The 24,350-nt window shown below is 38.5% G+C and overlaps 1 protein-coding gene across 2 annotated transcripts in view; it reads left to right on the top strand.

The window, feature by feature from the left end:
* The window catches only part of LOC124794642 (mortality factor 4-like protein 1), a 138,404-nt gene that overhangs the window by 10,703 nt on the left and 103,351 nt on the right, over positions 1–24,350 (top strand). The gene's annotated exons all lie outside the window — the stretch shown is intronic.

The raw sequence follows: 24,350 nt of genomic DNA on the forward strand, positions 1-24,350 counted from the left end.
CTGTTTCATAGAAGAATTTTTGTAACCTTATAAACATTGAGCATGTAGCCATATTTACAAATTAATCTGCGATGTGAATGTAAAATGACACATTCTGTATTGTTACGATTTGTGGTAATGATCCATGAAACGTGAAACTAAGAGCATAATATGCCAGTATCTTTGTGTACTCATTCCGTGTTAACTGACAGTGGTCATCCTAAAAGCTTCGTGTCTTCATGTTTGTTACACAGTCTATAGGTTTTTGTTACACAGTCTATAGGTTTATCATGTGTGCTTAATGCAGCAGAGCGTTTTCTCCTCTTCCTGCTGAAGTATGTACTGTATTTTTGCCCAAGTTCAATGTTACCATACTTTATAACATACTTTCAACTGTAAATATATTTGAGGGTTTAATTTTCCTTCTCTTTGACGAGTTCTGTTTTATTAGTAATGACTGTGATGTTTTTGTCATCAGCAGAAAGGATTTTTTTTTCCATATCTTACACTGTCTGGAATGTCATTGATATGTTTATTGTGAACAGAATTGGACCCTGTACACTACCCTGAGGCACACCAATGTTTATACGTTGGTTGTCTGACAGTTGTTGAGTGAACCCTACTTTTTTCACCCTACTTTCCATGTAAGACTGGAACTACTCATTTACAGATGTGATTTCCGACATTCTCTAAGGTAGTGTTATAGGCCATTTGCTGTTCCTTATCTATATAAATGATTTAGGAGATAATATGAGCAGCCATGTTAGGTTGTTTGCAGATGATATTGTCATTTATTGGCTAATGAAGTCATCAGAAGTTCAAAACAAATTGTAAAACTATGTAGATAAGATATCTGTATGGTGCAAAAATTGGCAATTGACCCTAAACAATGAAAAGTGTGAGGTCATCCTCTAGAAATCTGTTAAACATTGGTTACACGATAAATCAGTCAAATCTAAAGGCCGTAAATTCAACTAAATACCTAGGAATTACAATTACAAACAACTTAAATTGGAAGGAACACACATAAAATGTTGTGGGGAAGACTAACCAAAGACTGTTTTATTGGCAGAACACTTAGAAAATGTAACAGATCTACTAAAGAGATGGCCTGCACTACCCTTGCCCGTCCTCTTTTAGAATACTGCTGCCTGGCATGGGACCCTTACCAGATATGATTGAAGGAGTACATCGAAAAAGTACAGAGAAGGGCAGCATGTTTTGTATTATCTTCAAATAGGGGAGAGAGTGTCATTGAAATGATACAGGAATTGGAATGAACATCATTAAAACAAAGGCATTTTTCATTGCAGCAGAATCTTCTCATGAAATTTCAATCACCAATTTTCTCCTCTGAATACAAAAATTTTGTGTTGGCGCCAACCATTATAGGAAGAAACAATCATCGTAATAAAATAAGGGAAATCAGAGTTCGCATGGAAAAATATAGGTGCTGATTTATTCAGTGCACTGTACGTAATTGGAATAATAGAGAATTATTGTGAAAGTGGTTCAATGAACCCTCTGCCAGGCACTTGAGTGGGATTTGCAGAGTATCCATGTAGATGTAGATTTACTATTCCTTTTATAGTGCTTTTACTTTCTTCAGTAATATTTTATGGTCAGCAGTGTCAAAAGTGTTGGACAAATCTAAGAATATACATGTAACACAGCCAACCTTGTCACAGGCCTCAAATACCACTTCCATGCACGCTGTTATTATTGATACTGCACTCTTCTGACTTCAGGAACCAAACTCTGCTTCATTAACCCTTTAACTGGTCTGGATGTGTTTACTCATAGATACGTTCAGAGTACCAGGTAGGACGACTGGTGGCATGCGTAAACACGTTCAGAGCATACAGGGACAGGTAAAAAAGGCGCATGTGTTAACACATCCAGAACAGTTAAAGGTTAAAAGGGTTGTACTTATACATATAAATAGTCTGTCTATGATTGATTCAATAATTTTTGAGTGTGTTGACAGTAGTTAAACTGGTTTTTAGTTTTCTGTCTCTCTGCATTACCGTGTAACTGATTAGTTCATGATTGGTTTGGTAGTTTTTGGGAGTGTTGACAGTAGTTAAATGGTCTTTTAGTATTCTCTCTCTGGATTATCTTTCATTAGTAAGGCAAAATTTATTTAGTTTGCAGAGTTCAGAGAACTTAGCATGTACACGGTTATTCACACACACTTCATCCCAAAGTTCTTTTTACCAATGCCCTAGAAAAAGTCTGTAATGTACATTCTGAGAAGAGTTATTTACAGGCCTTCAGTTTTGCAGGTTTTACCAAGTCCATCCTTAGCTTTATTATCTGACAGTAATTAACAGAGAGACCAAGATCTTTATAATACTATACAGTTTTCTTGTCAATGAATTTAAGCCCATGGTCTAACAATTAAGACTGATGCTATGGTTTTTGTTACATTAATAGCAGAGATTACCATTTGTACCATGCCAGAAGGGTTTAGAATGTTTAGGAAGTTATTACTGATTTCATTCTTAAGACCTGCACCTGAATTGATATCCATGTTTTCACGTATTGTTATGTTAGTTTTGCAGGTTGAGACTTCCTCCAAGATTTCAGTTAATTTGTCAAACAAAATGTCCACACACCACTAGGTGAGTGGTACATGCAAGAATGATTAACATTATGTGAATACCTAGTTTTGTTAGTTCATCAAACTGCCTGTTTGATATGTGTGCCACTTAATACATGGTCGCCCACCCTTTATGGTAGTTCTGCAATGGTTCATTTGCACATTCATATGACAATAGGAACAATATGCTGTATTTCAGTGTTTCTGCACCAGTGCTTTGTAATGGACACCACTGTGGTTTTCAAAGACTGTAATTCACCTTGAAGTTGGTGTACTTAAATTTTAATAGGCTGCATATTTTGATGAAAAATAGATTGTTTTAAACAAATCTATGTGGTGTTTGTTATTATGATTTCTTATCCTCCCCAATAACTGGTGAGTTTGCACCCCAGTATGGTACCTTCTATCTTCCTTATAAACATTGAAGAAATTTGTAACCTGGTTCACACACTTTTAAGAGAATGGAACCTATTGTCATGATTTATCCCCAAAAAAGGCTTAGTTGTCCTATCCAAGACTTCAGGTAACAAGTATTAGCAATCTCTTCCTGTAAGACACATTTGACTAAGTATAGGATTTTTCTCTTCACATTCACTGATTTTACTTGAGTACACTGCACATTATTGTATGCAGTTGTACAATTATTTTTTGCAAGTTGTTTCATTCTTAGTGTGATGGCCACTGCCCTTGCAGGTTGTTGTCTCCCCTCAGGTCATCTCTTTGCCTTACATTGTACTATTACATCTCACTGTACATCATGCTCTGTTTAGAGCACTTGTTTACTCTCAGCACTTTGACTTACTTCATTAGTGCACACTCACAAATCATGTTCATTTAATTACTTCGGTGCACTATATACGTTTTACTCTTACAATTGGTGTTTAAGTGAACATATTATGAAACTTGCCAACATCTGGTGCCCTGATTAAGCCTTTTACTGCTCTAAAGCCGTTTACTGCTCTAAATGTGTTAGCAAGTGCCACTGCTCGTGACAACCAAGTGTTCCTGGTGTTTGTAAGTATGCCACAGCTCCTGTTCCAAGGCACTGTAGGTATATTTGTGTGTGCCAGCTTGCCAAACCTCATGGACTCCATTATGTGTTGAGATGCGCTGCAGCTCAGGTACCTGTGCTCTCTGGAAATAACACTCAGAGCCATATTTGTGGCCTCGACGCTTAGTAGATTTTCAGCATTTGGCCTGCTCTATTGGAGTTCCTGTGTATGTTTGTTGCTGTGGTCTTGTATTGCTAGTTTCATCTTCATTTTTGACTAAGATGTGTATTGGGAAAGAAAATTGCATGCTGTGTGGGCTATTCAGAGAAACAAATCTTGGAGATTCTCACTAGAAGTGAGAGAGGGGATGTCCTCTTCTATTGCTATGACAGTGACAGCTTTTCGATTGAAGTTAGTGTCCTGATCCATGTACTTCTGTGCATTATGCAGGAGATAACAGTTATTCAGAATGTCTAACATATAAGAGGGTAATGTGTGGGAAAGCGATTTTCATCTATCTGAGCCTGTGTTGGACATTTCAGCTTCAATACAAGTGTGGGTTAGTAGCTAGGTTCGAGCATTCTGTCTTTTTTATGTCATCAAGCCTTATTTGATACAGGTATGTTGACAGTTGTTATTCAAGCATAGGATGGAATCTGTAGCAGATGTAACCAATCATTTTATATGTACCTCATGGCAATATGGCAGGACCGGTACTACCTCAGTTGTCAGAATGAAAAGAATCTGGATTTGAGGAACTGTATTTCTTCGTTGCTGTTTGTCTGCTTAAGGTTAGCTGAAAAAGGTGTTGTTGAGACATAACTCATACAATCTCTAGATACCCTGGAAAAATACTTGAAATAAAAGACCTTTTTTATCAGATTTAATGCTTTGTTATGGGATAAATTATGTACTAGCTAAATAATTCATTGTGAGTGTAGCACCAATTTTATGAACATTTTGTTACAGTTTCTCTGCAGTACCTGAAAAATAATCATTTCAGTATTTGCTAGTTCCTGTGAAATTTCTATTAATTGTTCTGCTCCCAAGTTTGATTAGTATGTTGTACTTGAATCTGCCTTTTCCATTTTTTGTTTTTTTGTTTTGTTTTTGTAATTCTGTAATGTCATTGCAGTGTGTCATATTCCTTCATGTGTTCTAAAATCACACAGTCACGTGGTGGAGTGGTTAACACACTGGGCCCGCATACAGGAGGATGATGTTTCAGATCCCTGTTTGGTCATTCATATTTAAATTTTCGGTGATTTGCTTGAATGCCTTAAGGAAAATGTGAGGACGGTTCTTTTGAAATGGACATGGTCAATTTCTGTCCCCATCTCTGCTTATGCTCCATCTCAAGTGACCTCTTCATTGTTAGATCATTAAATACCAAGTTTTCATCTTTTTTTTTTTTTTTTTTTTTTTTTTTTTTTTTTTTTTTTTTTTTTTTTTTTTTTTTTTTCTTCTGAAGTCAGGAATTATGGTTTTCTGGATCAATGTCCTTGAAATTACTTTCATTCTGTTTTTGATTTTTGCTTTTAGAAATTTGTATTATTCATATGAAAATGTGTCTTTATTTTTCAGGGCACTATAACTTATTAAAGTTGCTGCATTGGATTGTGAAAAGCTTTAATGATTGGTTTGAAGTTAATAACCCTGAAACTGAACATATGCAAAGTTTCAAACACAAGTAGGCGCTCTTTGATTTCCATCCATACTGCTGTGTTCTTGAAATTTCCACATTTAAGACTAGTACAGGACTATGATTAATGATAAAAACAGCAGCTTTTCACAAAAAATTCTTTCCAAGCTTATTGCTAAGGAGTGTGAATCACACTTTTTAAATTATTGTTGGATGTGAGGTCCGCCAGTTATGCAAAACACTGTTTTTCTCAGTACCCAAACATGTTTCAGCACCACTGTGCCATCATCAGTGGGTTTTTCGTTTTTATTTATTCTGCAATGTGAACATTTTTGTTAAATGATTATAAAATTATGTGCATTTTTAGTTCAAACAACAGATTGTTTCTTTTTGTAAATACCTTTACATTGGGTGTGCATGAATTTTCTGGATCACTTGTGTGTTAATTACTACAGGTAGCTTGTCATCTGCAACCAAACGATGTTGATGAATTTTTTGCATGGAGTTAACCTACCTTCTACAATGCAATTCAGTTTTTCGCGATGTTTTCGCTCCTATATTCATTTTTACTTACATTTTCGTGTGGCAAGTACTTCCATTCTCTGCATAATGCTGAGGTGTTGTGATGCACATGTAACTATAACAAGTATTTTTCACAAATAATGTAGTAAAACACTTTTCACTTCACCAGAACACAGTGTGATTGTGGTTTGTTATGTGTCCCAGCCCAGTCAGTGTTCATTTGTTCACCAGAGAGTTCGGTGTCAAATTTTAATTTTGTTTGCATTTTATCTTTGTGTGTGTGTGTGTGTGTGTGTGTGTGTGTGTGTGTGTGTGTGTATGTATGTAGGCTTTATCCGTTTGTGCTGTTTTTATTTGTAAAGTTCCATTAATGTGTTATATAGTGTGCCATTGCAGCGTGTAGTGTATTTGTTTAAGACCTGTTTTCCTTCTGCTATTGCCTTATGTATATGGAAGTTTTCCTCAATGGTCAGTTTGCTGTATAGGCTGTGGCTGGGTTTTAGTATTCTTAGGTCTGTTTCTATTGTGGTTGGGTGGTGGTGTTGGCTACAAGGTGGTCAGCAAACGTGCTGTGGGAGCTGCTTCTTTTTAAAGCTCTGAGATGTTCCGAATATCTAGTTTTGAAGTTTCTGCATCTTTGTCCTATGTACACACACACACACACACACACACACACACACACACACGAAAAATTAGATAAACTAAAATCTGCAAAGACTCATCATTTGCACACAAGAATACCATATAAAAGTCAACACACACAGCTAAGAAGCACACAGAAAACACACACACACACACACACACACACACACACACACACACACACACACACACACACACACACTCTGCTCGGCTGAAGAGTGTGATAAATGGGAAACAAAGATTGTGTGCCTTAAATATCAGTACCAGTCACAAAATTTTGGGCAAATACACTATTAGGGACATATTTCGAAGATTTTACCTCATCATCAGGCTATATTGGCATTACAAAAAATTTAACATTTTTGTACAGGTATTAAAAATTCTTTAAATGACTAGTATGATCATACTGTGGAGAGAGAGGAGGATAACCTAGTAAGAGGCGATGTCACTTCGGGTATTGGTCTTATGTTCACATGAAAAATTTATAAAATGATCACTCACTTTGTTCTTGTGGCATGGCAGTTTTCTTGTGATATATTGAGGCATCGTTGTTTCCATGGTTCTTTTGGACTTCTTCACCATATACAATCTTCCCAACAGTGTTTTTAAAGCACGCTACACAAAACAAATCAGTTGTGCAGAAAAACAAGTTGATCGTCAAAACAAGGCTAGTTTTAATTTGGCTGTTGATGTATCGATCCTGGTGTTATCAGTAGCAATGTCTTCTGAATGTCTTGCTGTTGTATCACTGATGTTGGTTGGCATAATACATTATAAAATCAGGCAATGTGACAATTTTGTAATGCAGGTGACAGTACAAATACTGTTTATTTCAGAATTACAAAGATACATTTGTGGTCTGTAATGTGTGTAACATTGATGTTATGTACAATGTACATACTATTCTAAGAGTGCTATATTGAAATTCGTAAATAAGTGTGAATTTTTGAATTGTGTCGTTTAATTTGGGATCTCATTTTTCTACTAAGGCTGTGGATAAATATTTCCATTTCTTCCAAGATGTGCATTCTCTCGCTCTTTTCCAAAGTATGTAGTACTTTGAGATTGTTAACTATTGTAACAATGTGCCCTGTTTCATTATGTGTTGTGCTATAGCTGACTTATTAGCTGTATCCATTCTGAAACAGTCAATGTGTTCTTTAAATTGTGTTTTAAAGTTTATTCCTGTTTGGCCAATATAGCATTTGTTGCAATGACCACATATAATTTAATAAAGTCCTGGTTTATTCAGTTTGTCAGTAGGTTGTACGATGTCATGGACCAGTTTCTTTCTTAAGTTGTTAGTGCAAAAGTGATCCTGATGTCTGTGTTTTTGAATAGCTTGTCTATGGTGTTGTTAGATACTATGTATGCTGGGAGGTAGCCACGTTGGTTCTTTTGCTTTTAGTTATGTGTTGTGAAAGTGCATCTATTTTGTGTTCATCATGGCCGTTGCTGTGTGGTTTAACAGATTCAGAAGGATGTAGGCTGCAGTACATACTGGGAGATAAAGCAGCTTGCACAGGATAGAATGGCATGGAGAGCTGCATCAAACCAGTCTCAGGACTGAAGACCACAACAACAAAATTTTCGTGTGAACACAAGACCAATACAAAAAGTGACATCGCCTCTAACTAGGTTATCTGTCCGTCTCTCTCTCTCTCTCTCTCTCTCTCTCTCTCTCTCTCTCTCTCTCTCTCTCTCTCTCCCCCTCCCCCTCCCCCTCTCTCTCCCTCTCTCTCTCCCTCTCTCTCCCCCCCCCTCCACACAGGATGTTCACAGCAGTCGTTTAAAGAAGCTTTAATGTCTTTACAAACATCTGTTAAATGTTTTTGTAATACCAATATAGAACAACGATGAGGTATAATCCTTGAAACATGTCCATAATTAAATTAATTTAGTTGTCAACCAATTTTATGTTTGGTAGCCGTATTTGAAAACCTTTTCACATTTTTGAAACAGGCACAGTCGATTAGTAGTCAGTATGGCTTTAAATTATTGTATGCTTTTGGTGTGAATGATTTATTCATTTCCTCGAAATGCATTCATGGTAATTGTCACATCTAAATTGTTGATTTTGAACCTAAAATGAGTAGTTGCCACTCCATAAGATACTTTAAAATAATGAAACACCTTCCACTTTGAAGAATATATGTTGCTGTAAATTATAATTAGTAATGACAGTGACAGAAGCATCCTTTGACCCAAACAACAGATTTTTTAGGACCAAGTGCATAACTATGTATCATTAAAGTGTCATCTGACTGGAACACAAAATTGAGTATGTAATAATCCTCATTCAGTTGTCTTCTATATAGCTCAAACACTAATTTACAGGTTTTCAAAAACTTGGCCTTGTCCAACCCATATGCCAGAAGGCTCACTGCAGGGTCCCAACTCTTTTGTGAGTGCATGAGTGGTGAGCATAGGTCCCCAAGCCTTTGCAGTACTTCTTCCTTTTATGTGACATCACCAATCTGACTATATTTTTTCTCAGGCTGTATCTACAGTGCAGATTCCGTGCTGACAACCTAGCCTTCTCATAGGATGTCAGTCATGGCTTTTCTGACCTTGTCTTTTATTTTATAACACCTACATTGGTTCACTTACGTTTGGTTCCCACATATGGATTTGGCCTCCATCTTTTCAAAATATTTTGGTTAACTATGGGCCATGCAGGGAAGTTCATCCAATGGCTGCCAATTCATGTGAGGAGGCAAAAGGTATCTGTATGGGGGTGGCCCTGACTGCACCATTGATGCCTGCCTAAGAGTAGGTTCCTGCCTGTTTGGTGGCACTAGGACTGTGGGTAGTCTCCTTGAGGAGAGCCATCATTTGGAGTAGGTGGTATCATGGCAGATATCTGGCCCTGTGGAAGGATCAAAGGAGTCAGTCGGTGACTGCGAGGCTCCAGTAGTCTTGTTACACAGACTGAAATTCTCAGGTGTGGACAGTTACGACACCAGAAACTTTCCCTCATTGGTCACACAGTGGGATGAACCGTAGTTCCCTCGGTTCCTGGTTTGCATTAGATGGAGGGTCATTTCTCTCTACTAAGCCAATGTTCTTTGTGGAGACTACTGAAAACATAATTGGAGAAATCTCTTCCCTCAGTAAATTTATGAAATTGCTCCATCTTAATTGAAATGCAAAATCCTACCCAATCCTGAATGTTAATCTCTTGTAAAAGAACTTGGTGGTGGACCTATAACTGTAACACACCATAAAAATCTAAAACTGGTAGACAGAATAAATTTTCACTGTGACTGTTCACTGCAGATGGATGAAGAACTATATGGACACTTGAAGTGTGAGATCAATTTCGCTTTTTGTGTACACTAAGTCCCAGTAGACAACATAGTTGTCTTCACTTTTGAGTATGTTTACTTCCAGAGAAGATCAAAATCATGGTTTTCCACTATTATGTGATGTTGTATTTCCTACACTCGATGTAGTGCTGAAAATGCCAATGCTTCGAGCATATTTCACCCTCATTGTACATATAACGTAAAGTGTTGAGGAGGTGGTCAGGCACTTCACGAAAACTCACAAAGTACACTACTAGCTCTCTGTGTCAACTGTAGAAGTTACCACCTTCTCCAAACCATGAAGAGTGCTCCCCTGAACACACTGTCTCATTGATATCAACCTTGGCCAGTACCTGCAGTAGTCATGCAAGTACACTATACTTTGTGGATGATAGGCCCTCCCCTCTTATGGTTCCTGGAGCACCATCTTTAGGAACTTCAACTTGTCACAGCCAGCCAAAGAAGCATCTTCCTTCTCTGGCATTTACCGGTAACAGAGCTCCCTTTCAAGGAGCCTCTCCCTGGAGATCTACAGACTGACGATGTAATGCTAGCCCGTGGTTAAAAGAGTGTAGGTTGCAAGGCTGTCTGCTCCTTTTCTGTTTCTACGCCCACAGCAGATAACCCCCTCAAGATTCTCAATATCCAGACGTAATGAAAGAGGTAAAGAAGAAATCTCGAGGGAAGGCTACTCTGGTGACACTGGATGGGTCAGATTTCCCCCCCCCCCCCCCCCCCCCCTCCTCCCCCCACACTGTTGGATTTGGAACAGATGTTCGTTGATGTTCTTCTGGCCATACTGGTGACAGACAGTGATCCAGGGGTGTGATCTGGCCTCCTGTCACCTTCATCCCTAACTAGGACACTCTTAACCTAATAATACAGTGGAACTGCAGTGGAAATTGCTGTCACCTGCCAGAACTGCAACAACAAATACCTTCCTGTTCTGTGATCTTCGTTGCTCTCCAAGAAACACATTTCATTGATGACCATTCTTCAATTCTTTAACGACACTGTGGATTCTGTGGAACCCTACTCTCCTTTGAGAGAGATTCTGTAGAGGGTCTGTGCATTGATTTGCACTGGTGTCATTAGTGAGTGGATTCTCCTCTGCCCTGACACTGCTATTGCTTCCAATGTGGCACAAACTAAACAGCGATGACCATGTATAACATCTATTTGCCTCCATACCACACACTTACGTACCTTGAGATGATCAACTTAATCTCATAATGCTACCCACTTTTATTGTGCTTGTAAGGGAACCTCATCAACTTGACCTCATATATTCTTGAGAAGAAAAAAACACCACCACATAGATATTAACCCCAGCAATCAATCTCGTGCGAAAATTCGGGTCATTATGCAGATATTACGCAGTATGGCCCTCTTAACATACACCTTTTAAACATTCGTGTGCTTGGATCATTTGTCTTGCACCCTGCTTCACTGTGTCCGCATAATGCCTGAAAGCGAAGTTCTGAGCACAGAGTTTAGTAAGAAGTTTGTGTTCTTGATATTGGTGAACTCACAAGCTCCCGTGCGATACCTGTGAGTGCGGTATGGAATGTTGGCTTAACTGCAATGATTACATGTCAAAGAACTAGAACTGTTGAAAGTCATGACCAGTAAGAATCAAAATTTTTGGTTATTGGATGAACTTCTGTTCATGATAAACACATGGAAGTGACACTTTCTTTATGCTGTAACTTCATTGCAAATATATTAGACAGTTGCACAGATGAATATGTGCTAGATAAAGAAGAAAATAGTGGGTTGATGTTTGTTGTATGTGTACAAGAGGATGACGATGGCAATAGTGAAGCTGCCATTTCACCATTGTCACTGTTGTGGTGGCAGAAGAGCCAACACCATGTTACTAGTGGAGGCCAAAATGCACGTGTTTTAGCTCATGCAGGCTGGCGTGAGGAGGGAAGGACTATACTGACGTGAGGTCTGGAACATGACAAGGAATTAGAATTCAGAAAGCAGTCGTAATTAGTTTGATACTTAACTTTAATCCATTAATGATGAACGTTGCTCTTGACAGTGCATGAGTTACAATATTATCTGTTCAGAAGACATAGTAACTGAATATGGCGCCTTGCTAGGTCGTAGCAAATGACGTAGCTGAAGGCTATGCTAAACTGTCGTCTCTGCAAATGAGAGCGTATGTAGTCAGTGAACCATCTCTAGTAAAGTTGGCTGTACAACTGGGGTGAGTGCTAGGGAGTCTCTCTAGACTAGACCTGCCGTGTGGCGACGCTCAGTCTGCAATCACTGATAGTGGCGACACGCGGGTCTGACGTATACTAACGGACCGCAGCCAATTTAAAGGCTACCACCTAGCAAGTGTGGTGTCTGGCAGTGACACCACAGTCCCATTAGTCAAACATTTTCATTACATCAACGGAGCTGGAGCGTGCAATTGAGGTCGTCTGTGATGGTGAAGATAAAGGCTGCTTTGATGATGTAAAATTGTCAAATAGCACTTTGCCCGTGTCCGTAACAGAGGATTGTATGCAATGGGCCATTGCCTTTTGAAAAAATGGAAAGACAGGGAATCTGTCTTTCAAGACTATCAGGTACGCATCGTCAAAAGCTTGTAAAAGTAAATCCAGTCTGTTTAGATACATTTAACAATGCCTACAGCGATAAGTTCACTTCCATGTCATAGTCCAACAGATCAGTTACCACACTGAGCTCTTTGAAGAGCCAGCTGACAGTTGTATACCTCAGCTGTCTTCTTCGCCTCCTCTTTGTCAGACTGCGTCAACGAAGTTGTGGGAGATGTCTTGGACATGATCACCTGCACTGCTGGAACTGCTATTCTCCTTTATTCAGACTCCCTCCATCACCATCCGGTGCCTTGGTGAACCAAAGATGTTGCAACTACTATTCAGGATCGTTGAAGGACCCTGCAGTATCTTAAGTGTCATCCTTCACAGACTATTCTCATCACTTTTGAGTGTCTCTGCACTAAGGCTCACTATCTAATTAAACACCATATGAAGAAATGCTGGGAGTGCTATGCCTTGTGCTTGAGAATTTATGCCTCTTCATTCCAGGTGAGGGCCAAACACTGTATTCTACTGGGCCACTAAAGATCACCAGCTGTTCTGGCTTCACCTCCATGGTGGTATCAAGAGCATTGGCACCCTCTTCTTATGCAGCAATCTTTTGATCACATAAAGGATAAGTTCAAGACATCTCCCTCTTGCTTTTACTTGCATCATGCTGAATTCTCTAATGAAATTTTCACTGATTGAGAACTCCTTCAGGCTGTCTTAATTATCACACAGTATGGCCCCAGACTCTGTGTTGATAACTGGATGATCCAACATCTCAATGTTGCTTAGAGAGTTCATACTCTGTGGGTTTTCAACAATAAATTTGGATATAAGGTATTTTCCTTCTGCTATGGTGAGATAGTATCATCCTAGTCCTTAATCCAGGCAGAAACCTCATGTCCACTGACAGCCACTAATCAGTTAGCCTCGTCATGTGCTCTGCAAACTGCTAGAAAGGATGGAAGCCCCAAAATTATGCTGGTTTCTTCAATAGTGGGATATTTTGTCCCCTTGCCAGTGTGTGGTTTCTGGTTGGGACTATCTGCAGTTGACAATTTGGTTGGGCTGTAAACAGCAGTCTTAGAGGAGGCTAAGGAGACGGCAGAGGTATACAACTGTCAGTTTAGATTGAAGTCAACTGATAGGTATGCCTGCTTAAAAGAAGTCCCTGTAACTAAGGGCGCACTTTCAAAGGCCATCATGTTTCCAAGTAGAGAAGGAATTAGCATATTTCATCAAAATATAGGAGGTATTAGAGATAAAGTTAGTGAACTGCTTATAGATGTTGACACTGAAATTATTGATATATCAGAGTACCACTTAAATAATTTGAAAATTCAGAGGCTTCCTTTACCAGGATGCAGAGTAGCTGGCTGTTTTTCAAGGAGTTCCTTGCGGGGTGGGGAAATGGGCATGTACATAAAAAACAGTATTCCATTTGAGTCCATAGACGTATTGCGGCACTGCACTGAACAGAAATTTGAATGTTGTGCAGGGGCAGTTGAATTTAATGAAACTAAACTACTAATTGTTTTTGTTTATAGGTCTGCTAACTCTGACTTCAGAGCATTTCTGCTCAAGCTAGAGAGGTTTCTTGATTCACTTTATAGGAAGTACCAGAAATTAGTTATATGTGGTTATTTCAATATAAATCTTGTATAGGATGGTGCAAGAAAAGGGATGTTCGTAGATGTCCTAAATTCATATGATTTGATGCAGACTGTGTTTTTTCCAACTATGGTGCATGGGAACAGTAGCACAGCCATAGACAATATTTTTATTCAATCTTCATTACTAGATGGGCATTCTTTTAGTAAAAGGGTAAATGGCCTTTCAGACCATAATGCGCAAATTTCAATACTAAAAGGCTTTTGTACTCAAACAAATGTCACATATAATTACAAACTATGTAGGAAAATTAATCCGACAGCAATAGAGAGTTTTTTAAACCTCATCAAGGAACAAGAATGGCAGGAAGTTTATAGTGCCAGTAACATAGGTGATAAACACATCTCTCATGTTTTGTGAGAGTTGCTTTCCTTTAGAACGTTTTAAACGGGGTACTAGCAGTAAAAGGCAGCCCGGGTGGCTGACTAGTGGGATAAGGATATCGTGTAGAACAAAGCAGGAATTATATAAAAATGTTAGAAATAGTCACAATCAAGCTACAGTAGTCCATTACAAATAGTACTGTAAGGTGCTTAAAACATTATTAGGAAGGCAAAGAGTATGTGGTATGCAAATAGAATAGCTAATTCACAGGATAAAATTAAAACTGTATGGTTAGTAGTGAAGGCAGTGTCTGGTCAGTAGCACAAGGTCGATGATATAAAAACAGTTCATAGTAAAAATATTTCTGTTACTGATAAATCAGATATATGTACAGTATTTAACAATAATTTTTTGAGCATTGCTGGTGAATTAAATAAAAATTTAGTTTCTACAGGGAATCATATAACTCTTCTGGCAAATGCCTTTCCAAGATCGTTGTCTGAAATACTCCTCAGTGATACAGACAAGGGGGAGATTGAGTCAATAATTAAAACACTGAAGACTAAGGACTCTCATGGATATGATGGAGTGTCTAGCAGAATATTAAAGTACTGTGCTGCACATGTTAGCCCTGTATTTGGCCCTATTTGTAATTTTTCCTTTAGGAATGGTCAGTTTCCTGAAAGATTAAAGTACTCAGTAGAAAAGCCACTTTATAGAAAGGGAGAAAGGGATAATGTAGACAATTTTAGACCTACTCTGCCATCAGTGTTTGCTAAAGTTATTGAAAAGGCTGTTTATGTAAGGATAACTGATCATTTTATTTCACAGAATTTGATATCAAATGTACAGTTCGGTTTTAGAAATGGTGTAGCAACTGAAAATGCCACATTCTCTCTCCCCTGGGAGGGGAATGTTTTGAACACTAGACATCATATTGTTTTTTTATTTATTTATTTATTTTATTTAACTAAGGGGTTTGATTGTGTTGATCACAAAATATTGCTCCAGAAGTAGAACCATTATAGAATATGGGGAATAGCTCAGAATTGTTTCACCTCTTGCTTTAGCAACAAGACAGCAAAATGTCATTATTCACAGTGTTGAGAATGTCTGTGATGTGGGGTCTGAGTGGCATATGGTCAAATGGGGGGGGGGGGTGCCCCAGGCATCAGTGTTGGGGCCACTCCTGTTCCTTATTTACATAAATGATATGCCCTCTAGTATGACAGGTAACTCTGAAATATTTCTGTTTGCTGATGACACTAGCTTGGTAGTAAAGGATGTTGTGCGCAAATTGGCTCGGTTTCAAATGACGTAAGTTCATGGTTTGTAGAAAATAAACTGAAGCTAAATCACAGTAAGACTCAGTTTGTACAGTTTCTAACACATGATTCAACAAAACCTGACATTACAATTCCACAGAATGGGAATCTGAGCAGTTCAAATTTCTAGGTGTTCAGATTGATTGTAAACTGTCGTGGAAAGCCCACATTTGGGATTTTGTTCAAAGACTTAGTGCTGCCATTTTTACTATTCGAGCGGTATCTGAAGTGAGTGATTGTTCAACACGAAAATTAGTCTACTTTGTTTATTTTCATTCGCTTATGTTGTATGGTTTTATATTTTGGTGAACTTTTCCCATTCTAAAAGGGTATTTTTGGCTCAGAAACGGGTGGTTCAGGCAAGAAGTGGTGCAAGTTCACGACCTTCTTGTCGACCCCTGTTCACAAGTCTGGGTATTTTGACATTTGACTCTCAATATATTTATTCCTTACTGTCATTTCTTGTTAACAGTATTAGATTATTCCCAGAAATAAGCAGCTTTCAATCAGTTAATACTCGGCAGAAATCAAACCTGCATTTGGATCAGACTTCCTTAACTCTTGTGCAGAAAGGTGTGCAGTATACTGCTGCATCCATTTTCAATAAGCTACCACAAGAATTAAAAAATCTTTGCAGTAATCCATGTGCTTTCAAATCGATACTGAAGAGTTTCCTCAGGGGCCACTCCTTCTATTCTGTCAGGGAGTGCCTTGAAAAATTGAGCTGATTCTTGTTGTTGTATTGTTGATTGTGTTTACTTAAACTTATGTCTTGACTTTTTTTGGGTTCATAAACATTTTATTTTTATCTGTTATTACTTTTATGTTATAATTTGGTGTACTGACACATTCCATGAGCTTGGAGATTTGCTCCTTAATTTGGTCCTACAGAACTTGACATGCAAATAAATAAATAGGCAATTTTCTAAATGCTAACATTTGAATCCAGTTTTTTTATTATTTATTTTTACACATTTATTACTTGTTTTCAACTTACATAAGGCATATAACACTGCATGGCAACATCACATTTTACTTACTCTCCTCAACTGTGGCTTTCAAGGTGGCCTACCAATTTTCATCCATCAGTTTTTATCCCACCAGTTGTTTCTGATTAGAATCAATGCATCAGTCGGTTTCCAATGGGTCCAAGAGTGTATCATCCCTCAGGGATCTATACTGAGTGTTACACTTTTCTCCATCGCCATCAATGGGCTAGTTACCTCTGTTGGTAGAATGGGTCACTTCCGCACTATATATCAATGACTTTTGCCTTTGGTATAGCTTACGTTCTGTAGCTCTGGATGAAGGATATCCACGTGAAGCCTTTCCCATGGCTTCATAGCCTCCCGTGAAAATGTAAGTCATATATTTCTGTCATTCCAGTGAAGTACCCAGCATTTGGACATTGTAGTGCAGTCCCAATTTTTGGGACTCCTCTTTGATAAAAAGCTGAATGGTGTACCCAAATCCATTGCATAAAGACTAGCTGTATGCATAAGCTTAACACACTATGCTTTCTTGTGCACAACTCTTGGTGTTTGGATCATGTGACTCTGCTCCATATTTACTGGGCTCTGGTCTTGTTCTGATTGGACTATGGTTGCCAGGTTTGTGGCACAGTGAATGTTTAGCTTTGAAATTGCTGGACCCAGTCAGTCTAACCACTTTGCACCTTTCTGACTAATCATATAGACAGTCTCGTTACCAAAGAGGGGACCTAACTTCTTCAGTTCCTGCAGTACCAACAAAGCGTGCTCACTCATGCTATCATCATCTAACACTGTCCAAGTCATCCAACTTCTCTAATTATTTTTCCATGCTGTGGGCATCAACCCTGTGACACACAGGCTCAGATGGAATTACCAGTTGGAAAGCGCCTTTAGGCCCTCTGCCGAGATCTCACCATACCTCCTTAGAATGTGCTTCCCATGTTTTCCGACACTGTCTCCTGTCATCAGTACCCAGATCGTAAGTTAGGACAGATCTTTTTCAAGGACCTAAAGTTTGTCGCCCATGTGACCTTACGGTGTCTGTTCGTCTCAGTTCTTCGAGATTATCACAGCGCTACAGTCACTTACACTGCTGGCTCTAAAACTGTGGCTAGGATGGGATATGCTTTTACATCTCCCACTGGTCAGGAACACATTTGTTGCCAAGATCATGTGGTGTTCCTACATTGGATCTAATATCTATTTGTGGGTGGGTGGGAGCTGGTAGTGTTCCTCCGTTGGAGCTAATATCCATTGGTAGAGCCCTATATTTTATTAAACAGACCCCCTTGATCACATTTTGATTTATAATGAGTTAATGAGCAGTCTCCATGCTATTGATTGATGTTATTTGATTGTTGCCCTGTGATATCTGCTATTCATGATCTTCCCTCGAACCTCAATCATACTGCCTACTCAGTTGTCTTTCTCTGGGCCCCATATCGTATAGGTATCCCAGAGAATGAACTGGCTGACCATTTGGCTAGGCAACTGATAACTTCCCCTACATTTGCTTTGATGAGTCCAGGTGCAGATTTTTAGCTGCAAATAATGTCTCTCCTCACAATGAGATGGAACATTATCTTATGGGCTAATGCCTTCTCCAATAAACTCCACACTGTCAAGGAAACTACTGCTGCATACTGTACCTTCTTCTGCTCGTCTCGGAAGAAAGCCATCATTCTCTGCCCTCTCCGCATCGGTCAGACCAGATTGACCCACAGTTTTATTGTACCTGATGGTTGTGAAACCCTGTGTAAAGTAGCTCACATTGTGGTAGAATGCCCCTCTCCTTCTGGTTCTCCACACCAAGCATGATGATGGATGACTCACTGACAGTTGAACTGGTTCTTATTTCTGTCTGATAAAATGGTTTATGTTCTCAGATATAATGTTTTAAACTAGTTTTGGGCAAGGGAAGGGTGGTTGGGGTTGGGGCATCTCCTGCTGCATGCTGGGTCTGGAGGACACTCTCAACTCAGTCTCCTTTGCCAGCTGCCTTTGGTCATCCCTCTTTTACTCTGTTGTGTTTGCTTTTAGATGTAGTTAGTCCTTTTTTCTGCCACATCCTGTTTTCTGTTTCAGAGGTAGCACATTAGTGAATAATGGTGCTGTTCCCATCTTTAACCTTGAACCTTTTACTATAACAGATAGGTGGTGGAATGGCTGTGGGATAGATGGCCCTGTTGGGCCACTCACCTGACTTCACCTACTTGATCATTTCTGTCACCTTATTTTGTTATTGTCAGCTCAACTGGTGTCAGTGTCTCACTTTTGTTGTTACAAATCTTCTGGCTAGAAGATGTTTTGTACTCTCTAACATCTTTAGCTCTTAATTTGTTTGGCAGGGTTCAGATGCAGATGGGGTTTCTCTTGTTGCCACAGATGATCCATGGAGGAAGCCTTGTTCTGTTCTCTGACCTACATACTGGCCCAAGCTGTGTACCTTTAACTCTCCTTAAATTATTTTTAAGCTCTGACATCAATTTGTCTTCCAGTGCCTCAGTTTTACCATGCTTATGTACTTTCACAATTCATTTAAATTTTTGTGTGATGTTAATAACTCTGGCTGACATACCTCTTGACCAAGGAACTGATGACCTAGCTGCTTAGTCCTTTAACCCACTCCCCCTGCAAACCAACCAACTGGCAAAATGTTACTTAGTATTCTAGGCACTACAAGAACACCTTTAATTCCTATTTGAAATTTCTTACCACAGACTCAAAGTTTCAACAACTACTAAACAAGTCCTTCATGATAACAGAAACATATCTATGTTTTGAGCCAAGTTTTATTGTTTGAATCGACTTTGTTTTGAAAATTACTTACTCCCTGATGCATTCTCTGTATTGAAGACAGCCTTTTATTTTGTGACTTCTTGCTACATTTGAAACCATTACATTTTGCTTCTTCACCTAATAGTCTGCCTTTTACTCCATTGTAGTTGCACACTTGATAAAGTATCCATAACAATAAAGAAAGATTCATATTTTTCAAGCATTGATTTCAATAAACTACAAATAATGTTGTATCTTCAGTGTTGGCATTTTGTGCTCTCAAATCTCATATCAACTTATCAAACTTGAAAAAGTGATTAGGAGTATCATCATTTACAGGAAACTTTGTCATCAACATTTTTTGTACAAGGTAATTATGAATTACTTTCTACTTGAATCTTCAAGTGAATAGTATGTATAAATCATAGCGTGTTTCCTTCCCCTTGTTGTAATCCAAGTGGCTGTATGAAATTCATTGGATTATTTCTGACTTCTTGTAATTCTTGCAGTCTTCTTCTGTGCACATTGTTAGCTGAGTCGTGTAGAAAATAAACTCAATTATTTGAACTCAAGAGAGTGTCAGTTCATAATTTTTAGTTACTGAAGTTCTTGCAAAGAAAACAAAGGTATTTTGTATTCTTCCATTTCCTGTGAAATGGCTGATTGCAAGCTGTGTATGGTAGATCCACTTTGCTTTCCACATGTAAGTGTTGTCACACTGTAAAATATGAATTGACAGGGTTTGGTGCCATCACCCAGTTATCAGAACTAGAAAGTTCCCAGAAAAAAACAGAAACCCCAGTTTGAGTATTGTTTTCTGTTTAGTAACTGTGTTTTCAAATCACATGTTCAACACTTGCCCGCGAAAGGCATAGGTCCCGAGTTCGAGTCTCGGTCCGGCACACAGTTTTAATCTGCCAGGAAGTTTCATGATCCCATATTTTTATTATGCTTTGAAAGGAAGTTAAAAAGAAAAACATATGTAATAAGTTTATGTTAGTCCTCTGATTCAGTATTTTCTTCCACCAAAGTGTCTTTCAGAATGTACACATGGAGTTCACTGCAGCTATCTTCCACATGTCGAATGATTCTGTGAAGATCCTCCACCTTTTGCTTTTTTATGGGTACTTTACAAGAAGGATAGCATTAATTTCTAGGTAGTTCAACATGCTGGCTTAGTCCAACATTAAAGATATGTTTGATCTGACCATTGATGAATGGTGATCCCACAATATAGCCAGGGCTTTTATAATCATAAATGGAGTAATGTAGTGAATTTAGACTAAAATGAATTCTCACATTTCTCTATTTAAATGACATTTCTAGGAAGACACTTGTCTTTTTGTAGAACTGATTTAACTTGGGGGACAAAAATACTAAATAATATGAAATTACCTGCATTCTCCATCAGTTATTTTGGCATCTTCATTCTTTTCTGAGTAGTGTTTATAAGATGTTCTTCCCTGTCTTGTTTGCTGTGTTACAGATCTCTTATGACTTCGGAAGTTTTATTTTCGTTTCCACCTAAGAACACATCCATTTTAATCTGAGGAATCATGGTGCTTAATGTGCTTTCAAACAGTAAAATTTAGACAAAATAATGCAGATTTTATAATAATGCGTTGTTGTGCTCTGAACTAACAGGGGCCTAGTAATGTCAACTGTAATGCATTGTTATGCTCGCTACTAACAGCTGCCAAAGTGCAATGTCAACTCTGTAACAGGATAACATTAAGTATTTTGTTAAAAAGGCAGATGCAGATATCCAGGACATTTGACCTTTTAACAAAACATGAAGGAAATATCAGCATTTTAAACTTACTTGCAGTTTATTGCCGTCCTTTTAACATAGAATGATAGGGTTTCATAACCAGTGAAAACATAAAAAATGTGACATCTGCCCTTTTAACAAATGACTATGCATATATCTTCTTTCTAAGGATATCTCATGAAAAGACCATTAATGCAGATTAAGAAAACAGAAATCACGTGACCCGTTGCTGCAGAATGACTGCACGTGTCCAGAGTTGTTTCGCATGTTCATTGTGACAGCAGCCAGGGCTTGATCTGACCATAGATATATCCTTGAAGATGTCTTGTGCAGTGAGAAGTTGAGTTTTTAAATTTCAAATGTCTTTTAAAACTTGCTTAATAGGATTGTTAATATGTTTGTTCAACATATGAGAGATCATACTTCATTTCTGCATAACATTGTCTCATGATATTAGTAAAAGTAATTGTGAGAGAACATGGTTGTATCTTGTGGTGCTTGATTACTGCACCCAGTATTGTGCAAGTCACACTGATATAATGGTGATTAGTATTTACAAAAAGATTTGAAGAGCTTTTCTGGTGGAAAAAGAAAGTATGTGCGATATTACCAACTGATTGTAATTGTAATCTGGTTTTTGAGGTACTGAATACTGTAATTCATTAGTGTCAGTAACGTAAAAGATGAAAACTCACCCCACCCGTATCAGATAGTAGTGCCACTTCGTTAAATGTTTGTGTTGCTATAGAGTGATTTCATGGAACGTCTGTCCTTCATAGTATTAGGTATTCAGGTTGCATGCATGCTTAATTTGTTAAGGAAAACATACTCCATTTCATAGAGTATTACAAATGTGATGTGTGAATGTTACTTCATTGCACATTACATATGCTATGAGTTGTTTATTGATTGGTCTTATGTTGTTTTTGCTATGAGCCAAAAAGCTGTGCCACATTATGTTTGCTCATTGTTTGTTTAAAGAGAGTGTGCACTACTGTGGAGCATATTTGTAATGTATTTTTCAGAGTTTAAAATCTTCACCAGATGAGGGTATTTGTCATAAACCCTGATGACTGTATGGTTCAAACAAGTATTTGCAAATTTTAGATATATCCTTGAAGATGTCTTGTGCAGCGAGAAGTTGAGTTTTTAAATTTCAAATGTCTTTTAAAACTTGCTTAATAGGATTGTTAATATGTTTGTTCTACATATGAGAGATCATACTTCATTTCTGCATAACATTGTCTCATGATATTAGTAAAAGTAATTGTGAGAGAACATGGTTGTAATAGCTTAGAGAAATATTTTCAAATGTAAATTATAACAAAGCATGATGAAGTGATTAAATATCTGTTAACCATTGCCCAGAAACTTTAGCCGTTGGATAAACGATTTATTCTGTCACCTCAACTGTGTGATGCTTTCACTTCTCTTTCATATGCTGACTTGCCCTCTTGAAGTCACTTACCTTTATGTCAGCACCTCTTGCAAAGATGGCACTTCTTAAAATTGAAAATTTTGCCTCTTGCTGTTTCCTGATAATGATCATTTAATTTCATCACTGCTTAAAGTAATAAAATTCATTTGTTTTAGCATGTACTTATCCCTAGAGAAAGAAAGTATAAACATATCAAACAGTAGATAGAAAAGCACTATTTAACTTAGTTTTTATTATGCCCACTTTTCATTTGACTAGTTTCTGAAAGTCTAAGATTGTCATTCACTAGATACATTCAAGGTGATGTTATTGATGATATTTTTGCATTTTATCTCGGGAAGAACTTCCAAATACTACTTGTATTTTACATGTAAACATTTCGTGTCCTTTATTTTATAGATGTATATGTTTTATTTTTAAATCTTATGTCTCATAGTGTGGTCCTCTATCTCGTTGAATGTCTTCTTCATACTTCTGTTCACATCAAACAAACTGACATCCAATTGTTGCTGTTCTAACGTGACCATCTCTCCCAGATCAGATATGCCCTCTTCTACCAAGAGGATATTCATACCATATCTGTCTGTTTGAACATTGAGTTTCAATGTCAACTTTATTATCGTCATCTTTGCTAAGTTCATCAGGTTTTTGGCATGCAGCTACGATAAGTCCAATCGCTACACTAATATTTTTGCTGTGTACCTTTTGACCATACCTTGAATGAGGTGACTGACATGACTAAAGAGCAGCACGTTCACACTCTCTTCTTTTTTTAAAATCTCTGAACCACATGAACACACGTGTGTTCATATATCTAATAGCTCAGAGATATTTGTTTGATAACAAAAAAGTTAAATTTTATGAGACTTGTATGCTTTCCCTACGTAATAAGTCTTGAAAGTCTCTTCGGGTTTGGTTCCGGATCCTAAAATCAACTCAGTTCGATATTTCAGCGATCCGTTTGTTCGCCATCTTCAGGAGAATGCTGCTTCTGCTGATGAGTCCCACTGAGAGCTCTCGGCGGGACTCATAAGAAGCAGCAGCATTCTCCTGAAGCTGGCGATCGGTTGGACCGCCGAAATATCGAATCGAGTTGATTTTAGGATCCGGCAGCAAACCAGATGAGACTTTCAAAAAGTTAATTGTTTGGATCCTCTTGTTGGCACAATTAAAAGACTTTTACATAAAACTTTTAGCCACAGCCTTTATTAGCAAAAGAGAAACACACACCATTCATACACACAAGCAAGTACACCTCATGCACACAACCGCCAACTCAGACAGCAGCTTGGACTGGAATGCAGCCATCTGAGGGTGTTGGGGAAGGGGAAGGGGGAGAGGTAGGGGTATTAGTGTACGGATAGAGTGGAGAGGTGGATGCTGTCGGTGGAGTGTGCAGGGACTAAAATGCCAACAGGCGCAGCGTCAGGAGGTTGTGGGGCAGGGAGGTGGGGAAACCCTCCACCCAACAGTTTCCTTATCCTCTGTCCTATCATCTCCTCCCCATTCTCATCTCCCACAGTCTTTGTTTGCCACTCACTGCCAACGCAAGTGGCCATCTTCTCCTTTTTTGCTCCTTTTTCCCCCATTTCATTGTCCCACAACCTCCTGAGGCTGTGCCTGTTGGCATTCTAGTCCCTGCACTCTCCACCAGACAGTGTTTGCCTCCTCCTCCTCCCCCCCCCCCCCCCCCTCGCCCCCTCCCTAATCCTACCCACAATATCAGAGTTGGCTGTCATGCGTGCATGAGGTGTGCTTGCTTGTGTGTGTCGATGGTGTATGTTTCTCTTTTGCTGA

The sequence above is a fragment of the Schistocerca piceifrons genome, chromosome 4 (genome assembly GCF_021461385.2).
Source record: "Schistocerca piceifrons isolate TAMUIC-IGC-003096 chromosome 4, iqSchPice1.1, whole genome shotgun sequence".
NCBI classification, from domain to species: domain Eukaryota; kingdom Metazoa; phylum Arthropoda; class Insecta; order Orthoptera; family Acrididae; genus Schistocerca; species Schistocerca piceifrons.